This window comes from Antechinus flavipes, chromosome 5 (assembly GCF_016432865.1).
Source record: "Antechinus flavipes isolate AdamAnt ecotype Samford, QLD, Australia chromosome 5, AdamAnt_v2, whole genome shotgun sequence".
NCBI lineage: Eukaryota > Metazoa > Chordata > Mammalia > Dasyuromorphia > Dasyuridae > Antechinus > Antechinus flavipes.
In genome coordinates this window covers 217816000-217828577 of record NC_067402.1, presented here as the reverse complement: position 1 = coordinate 217828577, position 12578 = coordinate 217816000, and the positions used below count along the sequence as shown (strand labels likewise).

Below are 12578 nucleotides of genomic sequence, written 5' to 3'. Positions count from 1 at the left end.
AGTCTGTGAAGGAAATCAAAAATGCAGGCAAGGAAAAATATAGGGATTGGGAATTCAATGTAATGGTTTATAGTTATCTCTCAGAGTTCTTTCACTGGGTGTAGCATCAGTTCGTGTGAGTCTCTCCAGGCCTTTCTGAAATTATCTTGTTGGTCATTTCTGACCAAATAATAATATTCCATAATATTCATATACCACAATTAATTCAGCTATTCTCCAATTGATGGGCATCTACTCAGTTTTCAGTTTCTGGCCACTACAAAGAGGGCTGCCACAAACATTCTTGCACATACAGGTCCTTTTCCTTTCTTTAAGATCGCTTTGGGATATAAGACCAGTAATAACACTGCTGGAACAAAGGGTATGCACAGTTTAATAACTTTTTGAGCATAGTTCTAAATTGCTCTCCAGAATGGTTGGATGTATTCACAATTCCACCAACAATGTATTAATGTCACATGGGTAATTTTTCAACATTGATCCTTGCAAAGATGTCTGTTCCAACTTTTCCCCTCCTTCTCTCCATCTCTTCCCTTAGATGGCAGGCAGTCCCATACATGTTAAAATATATGTTTTTTTTGTTTGTTTTTTTTTGTTAAAATATATGTTAAATACAATAGATGTATACATATTTATACAGTTATCTTGTTGCACAAGCAAATCAGATTTAGAAAGAAGGTAAAAATAACCAGGGAAAAAAACCAAAAACGCAAGCAAACAACAACAGAAAGAGTATAAATGCATGTTGTAGTCCACACTCATTTCCCAGTATTCTTTCTCTGAGTGTAGCTGGTTCTGTTCATCACTGATCAACTGGAACTGATTTGGATACTATCATTGCCAAAGAGAGCCAAGTCTATCAGAATTGATCCTCATGTAGTATTGTTGAAATATATAATGATCTCCTGGTTCTGCTCACTTCACTTAGCATTAGTTCGTGTAATCTCCTGGCCTTTCTGAAATCATCCTGCTGGTCATTTCTTACAGAACAATAATATTCCATAATATTCATATACCACAATTTATTCAGCCATTCTCCAATTGATGGGTCAGTTTCCAGTTTCTGCCACAAACATTCTTGCACATATAGGTCCTTTTCCCTTCTTTAAAATCTCTTTGGGATATAAACCCAGTAGTAACACTGCTGAATCAAAGCATATGCACAGTTTGATAACTTTTTGAGCATAGTTCCAAATTGCTCTCCAGAATGGCTGGATATATTCACAATTCCACCAACAATGTATCAGTGTCCCTGTTTTCCCACATCCCCTCCAACATTCTGCATTATCTTTCCCTGTCATTCTAGCCAATCTTGACAGGTAGTGGTATCTCAGTTGTCTTAATTTGCATTTCTCTGATTTATAATGACTTGGAGCATCTTTTCATATGGCTAGAAATAATTTCAATTTCTTTGTCTGAAAATTGTTCATACCCTTTGACCATTTATCAATTGGAGAATGCCTTGATTTTTTATAAAATAGAGTCAATTCTCTATATATTTTGGAAATGAGGCCTTTATCAGAACCTTTGACTGTAAAAATGTTTTCCCAGTTTGTTTCCCTTCTAATCTTGTCTGCATTAGTTTTGTTTGTACAAAAGCTTTTTAATTTTATATAATCAAAATTTTCTATTTTGTGATCAATAATGATCTCTAGTTCTTCTTTAGTCACAAATTCCTTCCTCCTCCGCAGGTCTGAGAGGTAAAATATCCTATTTTCTTCTAATTTATTTAAAATCTCATTCTTTATGCCTAGATCATGAACCCCGACCTTATCTTGGTGTACAGTGTTAAGTGTGGGTCAATGCTTTGTTTCTGCCATACTAATTTCAAATTTTCCTAGCAGTTTTTCTCAAATAGTGAATTGTTATCCCAAAAGTTGGTGTCTTTGGGTTTATCAAACACTAGATTGCTATAGTTATTGACTATTTTGTGCTGTGAACCTAACCTATTCCACTGATCAACTAGTCTATTTCTTAGCCAATGCCAAATGGTTTTGGTGACCGCTGCTTTATAATATAGTTTTAGATCAGGTACAGGTAGGCCACCTTCATTTGATTTTTTTTCATTAGTTCCCTTGAAATTTATGACCTTTTGTTCTTCCATATGAATTTTATTGTTATTTTTTTCTAGGTCATTAAAATAGTTTCTTGGGAGTCTGGTATAGCACTAAATAAATAGATTAGTTAGGGTAGAAGATTCTTCTTTTTCTCAGCAACACAAATCACAACTCAGAACACAACATTCATCAGCAAGCAATGGGCAGCAACAAATAAGATTTAAAGGAACTTTGACCTTTCCTACTTAAAAACTGTGGGCTTTGAAACTTTGAGCTTAAGTATTTCTAGGCCTTACCCAGCTATGAAATAAAACCAGAAACTATGAAAGAAACTGTAGATTCTTAATATTAAAATCTGCAGAGGGCCAATGGAGGAATATTGCTATGACAGCAAATTTTCTTTATAGTTTTGTTAGTTTTGCTGAACTTTTTTTTTTACTTTGTTCATTATTATTATAAAGGTGGGAAGAGAGATACAGAAGAAAATGTAGATGATATATGTCAATCTAAATGAAAAGATATCAAAATGTTTTTTTTTTTTAAACCTGTAAGAATCTTCTGAATCCAATTCTTCCTGTACAACAAGAGAACTGTTCAGTTCTGCATACATATATTGTATCTAGGATATACTGTGACATATTTAATATGTATAGGATTGCTTGCCATCTGGGGGAGGGGATGGAGGGAGAGGAAAAGTCGGAACAGAAGTGAGTGCAAAGGATAATGTTGTAAAAAAATTACCCAGGCATGGGTTTTGTCAATAAAAAGTTACAATTATTTAAAAAAAAAAAACTAAGAATTTTGGATTCAGACAGTCCTAAAGCATTAAACAGCTAATTCCATTTTGCATTTTCAGTAAAATGTGCTATTAAAAACAATTTCAATATAAAAATTCTACAATTCAGAAGGGTCACATCCATGAATAAGCAAAAATTTGTGAAATCTAAAAATCTAGATTATCAAATACCATAAATTGAGAAAGATTATAAAAATGAACAGAAGTGTGGCATAGTAAAAAAAAAATCTTAGATTAGGCATCAAAAAATGTATATTTTTTTTTACTAACAGATTGTAATCTCATGAAAGTCACAACCTTTCTGTATTTCAACTGTAAAATTTTGGAGACTAGTGAAAATAGTTTCTGAGACTCCTAAATCTAAAATTTTGAATTCTAGGATCACAGATTTGGAGCTAGAAATGGATCTTAGAAAAAAATCTACCTAATATTTCCCCAACTAATAAACAATTACAAGACATAAAATCTTAAGTTTTCAAAGGAAAAAAGAAATATAAGCCCTCAATGATGGCAAAATGAAAAAAAGTGCTTCAAATCACTAATAAAGAAACACAAACTAAAAACTCTAAGATTCTATTTCACAACATCATATTGGCAAAGGTAACAACAAAGAAAAATGACAAATGTTGGAGGAGTTGTGAGAAAGCAGAAACATTAATCCATTGTCCAATGAAAGCATGAATCAGTCTAGCCCTTCTGAAAAGTAATATAAAAGAATGTCCCCCAAATTACTGAAGTTCCCCCAAATGACTTCTCCATCCCATCTCAGCCATACAAATGGTCATAGCCTTGATGATCTTATTGATTACTCACAAATGCACTATTTTCTCATTCAAGAATTCCAAAATCCCAGTATTTGACCAGATTATGTTGCTGTTTCATCTCTCTCTGCTTTCCTTCACCCAGGCCTTCTGGCTTGCACTAGCTACTCTCAACTCTTTTCCCTATTCTGAACCCTTAGTGAATCAGTTCAATTTTACACTATTCTTTGCTCGATCCCTAACTCACTTATAAATCATATTTTGTAATAAATATTCCTGAGTGTGCCAGGCCAAGTACCAGCCTTAGATGACTCCCATCATTTGCAACCCTCACTTTTACACACAATGCTGCTGAATATAGGCACTTAAAAAAAAAAAATCACATAACCATTCCAATGGTTCACTGCCTCATATAAAGATTCAATCTTATTACTTTTTAAATTTTTTTACTTTAATTTTCAAATTCTCTTCCTCACTGATTATGGAGAAAAGAAATATAATAACCTTTGTATATATGAAGTCATAAAAACCATTTCCATGTTAGTTATATTGAGGGGGGGAAAGCAAGAAAAATAAAGAAAAAAATAAGCTCCGATCTGCACTCAAGAGTCCATCAATTCTGTATCTCAAAATGGGTAGAATTTTTCATCAGTTCTTTGGAATTGTCATGAATCACTGTACTGGTGAGAATCACTAAGTTTTTCACAGCTGATTATCATCACAATACTGCTATGACAATGTACATTGTTGTTCTAATTCTATTAACCAGGATATCACTCTGCATCAATTAATAATAGAATTCCCAAATTTTTCTGAAAACATTACCTTCATCATTTCTTACAGCATAATAGTACTCCATCACAATCATGTACCATAATTCATTCAGCCATTCTCCAATTCTCCTCTAATTCTTTGGATAGCATTACTACTTACCAAATTCTCAGGATCAAATACAAAAGCTTATTTGGTACTCAAAACCCTTCATAACCTAGGTACCTCTTGACCCTCACAACTTTCCAATTTTCTTACTTCCCACCATGTACACTTTGACCCAGGGATACTGTTCTCCTTCTTATTCTATAAACAAGACCCTCCATCTCTCAGCTCCCAGCATTTTTTCTGGCTGTCCCCCATGTCTGAAAAGGGGCGGCTAGGTGGCATAGTGGATAGAGTATCAGGCTTGGAATCAGGAAGAAATCTTCCTGAATCCACATCTGGCTTCAGAAACGTAACAGCTGTGTGGTCCTGGACAAGTCACTTATCCCTGTTTGCCTCGGTTCCCTCTTTCATAAAATGAACTGGAAAAAGAAATAGCAAATCACTACAGTATCTTTGCCAGGAAAACTCCAGATTGGATCATAAAGAGCTGGATACAATTGAAATAGCTGAACAACAAAAAGAACATACCTGGAATAGTCTAAATTATTTGTGCCTCCTGGTTTCCATGGTTTCAAGTGTCAACTGAAAATCTCTTCTTCAACAAGTCTTTCCCAACCCCTCTTAATTTTAGTATCTTCCCTCCCAATTATTTTCTATTTAGCCTGTATGTAGCTTATTTGTACAGGCTATTTGTTGTTTCCCCCATTAGATTGTGAGTTCCTCTAGAACAGGAATTTTATCTTTTTGTATTATCAAGGCACACAGAAGGCATTTGATACATGTCTACTGACTGACTAAATGTGCATACTCTTTGACCTAGCACTATCTCTACTAAGCACAAGCCCTAAAGAGATCAAAGAGGAAAAGAATCCACATGTATAAAAATATTTCTGATCTTTTTGTAATGGCAAAGAAGCGGAAAGTAAAATGTCCATAAACTAGGGAATAGCTAAACAAAACATAATAGAGTATCACTGAGCCAATTAGCCAAATGATAGAAAAGATGTTTTCAGAAAAACTTGTAAAGACCAAAAAGACCTAGCTGAAGTGAACAGAACCAAAGGAATTAATACAATAACAACAATGTTTTAAAAAATATATAATTTTGAAAAATTTTAAAACTCTGATCAATGTAATAATCATCTAAGATTCCAAGCTACTTATAATAATGCATACTACCCACCTCCTGAGAGAGAAGTGAATGCATTTAATATGTAGGATAAAATATATGTTTTTGCATATGACCTTTCCAACCTAACAACATTGCTCTCCTCTGTCTCTTAAACAAGACACACTAACTCCTAACACTAGGTTGCTCCCTGTACCTGTACTCTTTCCCATCTTCTCTCTGCCAGGCTTCTTCCTTCTACCTTTCTTTTAATCCCACCTTTTACAAGAAGCCTTTCACAATGTTACAGCCTTATCTCTGAGATTCACCTCAACTTATTATATGTAAATGTGGTGTGTTATCTTCTTGTACATTAGTAGTAGGCTTGATATTTCCCCTACCCATTAGACTGTGAGTGACTAGAAAGCGGGGACTATCTTTTGCCTTTCTTTATATCTTTATATCCTCAGGGTTTATTTATCACAATACTAAGTAGACAATAAAGTCCTGAATTGGAAATTTCATTCATGTTACATACCATCAAGTTACAAATTTGTTCACTTTAGTGGAAGAGGAAAGGGAAAGGGAAAAAATTTAAGGAAGAAACAGAACAGAGATAATGATTCAAAAAAAGAAAAATGAGGGGAGAACAAAAGAAAAGTCAAGAGGATCACAGACAAACAGGACAGCTTTGAAAGTTACATATACATGTATTATGTACTTGAGAAGCAAGCTCTACGTTAAAAAAAAAAATGCTGTTTCATGTACATTATGGTTTTTTTTTTTAACTTTTCCCACTCCCCAGAGAAATTCTATGTTCTTCTATGTTACAATGCATATGGATGTGCTCATTTTATTAAGTTCACAATTATTAAATTTAAAATTAAAAATTAATCTAATCCAGTCCCCTCATTTTACAGCTGGGGAAATGGCCCCAGCAACTCTAAGTGATTTGCCCAATGTGATAACAGTAGTAAAGGAGAAAAGCAGGATTTAAATTGCATTCTCTGATTCTAGGGATCTTACATTTGTTCCAGTACACCACGATCCCAATTTTGGATACCTACCTGTGTGATTTAAATCCAGGTAAAACTGATATGTCTGTTGCAAATCACTACTTTGAGGCATCAATGATCAACTGTAGTCTTTCTCATTATGAGTCTAGGGGTTCCCTGTTTCCTAAATTCCTACAAAGGCATAGGGCAAGATACAGGAAAGAGATCAGAAGAAACACAGAGCTGGTATAATTATCTGGAAAATCTCAAGTGACCCTGACAACACAAGAGACTTTAAAGATAAAATACAGAGATACAGAAAATACATCTGGATCTAGATAAAATCTAAAAATTTCCCTTTTGGACTCATATGTGCAAAAATGATTGTGGCAGTCCTTTTTGTAGTGGCTAGAAACTGGAAATTGAATGGATGCCCATCAATTGGAGAATGATTGAATAAACTATGGTATATGAATGTTACAGAATATTATTGTTCTGTAAGAAATGACCAGCAAGATGATTTCAGAAAGGTCTGCAGAGACTCACATGAACTAATGCTGAGTGAAATGAGCAGATCATTATACACTTCAACAATACCATATGATGATCAATTCTGATGGAAGTGGCTCTCTTCAACAATGAGATGAACCAAATCAGTTCCAATTGTTCAATAATGAAGAGAACCAGCTACACCCAGCGAAAGAACTATGGGAAATAAGTGTGGACCACAACATAGCGTTTCCACTTCTTCTGTTTTTGTCTGCTTGCATTTTTGTTTTTCTTCTCAGGTTATTTTTACCTTATTTCTAAGTCCAATTTTTCTTGTGCAGCAAGATAACTGTATAAATATGTATACATATATTGCATTTAACATATATTTTAACATATTTAACATGTATTGGTCTATCTGCCATCTAGGGGAATGGGTGGGGGGAAGGAAGGGAAAAGTTGGAACGGAAGGTTTTACAATTGTCAATGTTGAAAAATTACCATTACCTACCTTCCAGGAAGGGAGAGAGGGAGGGAAGGAGGGAGGAAGGGAAGGAAGGGAAGGGTGAGGGAGGAGGGAAGGAGAGAAAGAAGGAATGAGGGAGGGAAGACGGAAGGGAGGGAGGGAGGAAGAAAGAAAATGCACCATATCAAATTCTAGCAAAAAAATCCAAGAAAAATCTTTTTTTTTTTTTTTTCCAGCCAGATCAACATAAGGAGAGAGATCTAAGACTACTAGGTATGAGGTCTGGCTATCCCCAGACATACATAAAAGAGTACTTTGAATATCAAGATCACAGATGCAGTCAAATTAGACAAGGCCTGAGAGAGATCCTATTATATCCCATGGTCTTAAGAGAAGAATGGAAAAAAAGAAAGAAAGAGCAAGGAATGTTAGGGGAAATTATCCAAGTGATCAGTGTGCACAATTACACATCTATACAAAAGCAGGAGAGAGTGATGGCAGCAGACGACACTTGAACCTTTCTCCTATATGAAAAAAAGGAGGGAAGAATACACATAAGGCACAGCGTTGAGGAAATAAGAAAAAGTGACAAAGAAGATAGGGGAATTAGAACTGAAGGAAAAGTATATAAAGGGAGGGATTAGTTCTATATATTTCTTGTAAGTAGATAGAATGGGAATCTGAAGAGGTATCCATCAAATGGGGAACTGATCAACAAATTATGGGATAGAAACATGAGGGAATACTTTTGTGGATGTAAGAAATAATGAAGGGAATGGTTTCAAAGAAACCTGGGAAGACTTATATGAACTGATGCAGAGTAAACAAAAAGAGAACTAATTATATAATGACAACAACATTGACAAAACTATTTTGAAAGAATTAAGAATTCCCTTTGGTATAACAAACATCCATGATTTCAGAAAACTAATAATGAAACAGGCTGTCCATCCCTTGATAGAAAAATGAAGAACTCAAGAGTGCAGAATGAGAGTGCTTTCAATTTGGGTGGGGAGTTAAAGTAGGAAGCAAAAAAGACAGATTTTTGCTCACTGAAAAAAAATGTATATATAAATACTGTTTAAAAGAAAAAAGTAACTGACAAATTTTGTTGAAGAGAAGAATAAAAACTTCAGAACAGATGCCATAAGACTGAATTGGCAACAACTGCAAAAATAAAGGCTAGCCATTAAAGGAATTTAGGTGAGAATTTTTTAAATGGGGGTGCTGAAGAGGTACTTTAAGGACCACATCAAAACCATTGGCCATGAGGAGAGTTTCTAAAATTAGACTCACCAACTGTTTTTGCATATAGACACATAATGGTTCCACTACTCTTCCATTTCCTAACAATCAGTATGCAGCACACTCAAGAAGTATTACTACCTAAGATTACAGATACTGTCAGTCATAAATTCTTCCAATCCACTCTATAAATGAGAAAAGTGAGGCCCACAAGGAGCCTAATGTCATATTTTACTAAGTACATTCTACTAAGAGAAAACCAAGATTCAAACTGACTCTAAGCACAGAGCTCTTCCCATGCTGCCTTTTTTTTAGGCCCCAGTATCTTTCCCGTAAGATCTGCAGCCTTTACCTTGGAACACTTACACAATCTTTCACTTCTGGTTTGGAAGCAAAGAGTATATGACGCAGGATAATAAAAATTATCCATACTAAAAATAAAAGCCAGAAATGTCCTTGTAAGTAAATTTGATTATGAAGTAAATAAATTAAACTGCATATAAAATGGTACTTTAAGACATCTATTTTAGTTTAGTTTAAGTTTAGTTTCAATGGAAAGAAAAAGAAATTCCCATTTATTTTCAAGGCCCTATATACATATATATATATATATATCTACATCTGTGTGTGTGTGTGTGTGTGTGTGTGTGTGTATGGATGGATGTATAAGCTCGCATAAGCTTCAAAACAACAATGTAGGTGCTGGAATTATGATTAAGTCCTTAATAATGATGGCTGAATTGAATTGACAAAAACATAAGAATTATAGTTTACAGTCTTATTTCAACTGCCATGGGAACATTATCTCACCAGTACACTAGAACAGATTTAAGACAATTCAAAAATCTATTGTCTTTAAACTTTTTGGACTGTGTGGACTCTAGTATACAATTTTCCTTCTTCTCTCTTAAAACATCCTTTCTCCAGAAAACTGGGTATAGTACCAATTACTATTATATCTTACAAATCTTATTCTCATATCCCTAGCAGTCTTCCATGTTCCAGCAAAAGTTACTGAAACAACCTCAGCTCTGTTCCCAAGATCTCTATAAAGTTCTGAAAGCTGTTTAATTCGCATGCAGGAAGAATGGTTAAGATAATGACAATCCCCAAGAACTATCCCATTAAATTCACTTTAGCCAGGTCCAAAAAAAAAAAAAAAAAAAAAAAAGGTAACAAGAGATCCTAAACAAGAGCTAAGGAAAAAAAAAAAAAAAATTCAGGATAATCCACAATACTAAGAAGCCTTCTGTTCCTTACACTTTTAGATATTAATGGAATGGAAGTTGTTTATAAAAAAATTTTTAAAGGATGAGATAGTTAAAATGAAAAGCCAAAACAGTTCAAAATCCATTCACCTTGGTACTTCTAGAGAAAGTTGTCCTCAATAGATAATAGGCTTAGGGAAATAAGGGAGGAAACTTAAAGAGATTCTGAGCAATTGTGTCCAAATGAGCCTAAAAAGGACCAACACATAGTGCACTAGAAACATACCTGCCTTCTTCCAGAAAACCCAAATCTTAGAAATTGAAGAAAATCAACCTTATTCAACAGTATTCACCCCCCACCATCATCACCACCACTACCATCATTATCTCATACCATTTCTCCACCAGGTAGTAGAAAAACCTCATTAATTTTCTTATTAGATTACCCAGCAAGGTAATATGGGAAGACCTTGAGACTAGAAGTAAAATTTTAAATCTTGAGTAATAGAAGGCATTCTACCTCAAAGAACAATACCACTTTCACTTCTTTGACCTCTACTATTTTCCTACTTTTACTTCTTCCAAGGACCTGAAAGCACTAATAGACAAGAGTAATATTGGCCATTCTTTACAACAGCAGCCCAAGATTCCAATCTCTTAACAAGAGTTGAAGAAAGCAAACTCATTTTTATACATTTGGATCAATTTATTCCCTTATTATTTATTATTTAGTTATATTCCCTTACAACAGAAGCAAATCTATATGTAGATTGGATTAAATTGTCATAACTACTTACCCTTAGGGATAAAATTTTGAGGACTCATCACTACTACAGATAGTAAACATTTAATAAATGTCTGCTGAACAAAATATAAATGGCTTACTGTCAAATTTAAGCAGTTGAGATATCAATCTTGTAATTAAAGATCCCCTGTCCTTCCCATCCCCTGAGGACAGCAAAAAGGGAAGAACTGCAAGATGGATTGATACAACCAGTTCCCACTACAACTTTTTTCTCTGTACATACCACATAAGTGTAAGATTTAACGTGTAAGAGAGGGAGGCAAACAAGAAAAGTACATGTTGAATAGTAAAATGTCATCAACAATTGTATCTTGTGGCACCATTGCCCCAGTTGCCTATCCCACATATATATGCTATAGTAATGATCAGATCACTCAAGTTTTTAATAGGACTCCACCAAGTCTCAATTAGAGGGATACAGACTGTGAGTTTCCCTACATTTTATTAAAGCTCAGGGTGTCCTCTCTCTCCTCCATAGTCTTGTTGCCTCATCATCAAACAAGAATCAGAGAGATTTCCCCGATCTTTAATCAGATCTACACCAAGAAAACACTAATTTTAATCCAATTTAGATACAAATTTTAAAATATCTTCAGTTTTGATTTTTTTAAATCATACCTCAGAAATTAACTATTTCTTTCTATAACTATTATTATGTGACTATTAAGTAGACTAAATAACCTATGGTAAATACTTAAATAACTCATTTCTGATCCTGAAAAAAAAAAATCGAAATGTTTTCAGGAGCCCAAAAGTGAATTTACCAAAATGAAAGGATTTTTTGGATCATCTAGTCCAACCTGTAATTTGCTGGCCAAGTGTAGATTTAGCTTTTTCTGTACTGGAAATGCCACACTGCCTATCTGCAAACACCAGTTTACAAACTGACATTGATGGAGTTTAAAAACACTTCAACCTCTCTCGATCCCAATTTTTTCTTGGGTTCTCCCCCAAGAAGGTATAGAACAAGGAAAAAAGAGCCCCACGCAGCATCTCCACGACCCTCTCCCCCCAAACCCTATCGTGGGTATACTCTAGGGAACAACACTTTTCCAGACCCGCCTGTCCAGCCACAGGTGGCCGGCCGCCCCCCCCCCCCTCGACCTGCCCCGACTTGATCCCCGAGGCCTTCCTCCAACCCGAAGAACGCCCCCGATTCGCAGCTCACCTCTGGTGCCCCCTCCCAAGTGCAGGGGTCTGTTGCCTTAGGGAGTCTTCATCCTCATCTGCCTCCCTCGGGAGTCCAGCCTCCCTTCCCCTCCCCCAGCCCCCGGCCCGGCTCCGCCAGTGCCCTGCCTTCTCCCGGGGGTCCCCTCCTTCACTGTTGTGGCCCCAGGGGCCGCGCGCGCTGCCCCTCACTCACGCTTACTCACTCTCCCGTGGGGGTGGGGGGGGCTGCGGTGCGCCTCCCCCCTCCCCACTCCTCCTGTCTCCTCCCTACCCTCCGCCCCGTTCAGCTCCCCTCCCCTCCCCTCACACGGGCCCCGGCCCTGCCTGCCTCCTCACCGGGCTCTGGCTCCGGCCCGTCCGGGCGGCGCGCTCCCGGGGGCGGGTTCTTCTTAGCGGGGTTTCCCCCGGGGCCCGGGGCGGGGGGAGGGGGCCGGGCCAGGCCGGGCCGGGGAGGGGGGAGGGGGGAGGGACTGGGGGAAAAGGGGGGAGGGAAGAAGGGGGAGAAAAGGGGAGAAACCAAACCCGGAAAGGGGAGAAAAGGGGGGGGAGAAACCAGAAGGGGAAGAAAGGCCCAGAGTCCGCCCCCTCCCCCCCGCTGC

The 12578-nt window shown here is 36.7% G+C and overlaps 1 protein-coding gene across 10 annotated transcripts in view; it reads right to left on the bottom strand.

Moving 5' to 3' along the window:
* The window catches only part of R3HDM2 (R3H domain containing 2), a 156814-nt gene extending 144236 nt beyond the window's left edge, over nt 1–12578 (bottom strand). For 6 of the 10 annotated variants that reach the window (XM_052001422.1, XM_052001426.1, XM_052001429.1 and 3 more), the window contains exon 1: nt 12316–12578. The gene's annotated coding sequence lies outside the window, so the exon portion shown is untranslated. Of the gene's footprint in view, nt 1–11977; nt 12001–12315 lie in introns of those variants that run through there. The other 4 variants (XM_052001424.1, XM_052001425.1, XM_052001428.1 and 1 more) reach the window with 2 other exon arrangements.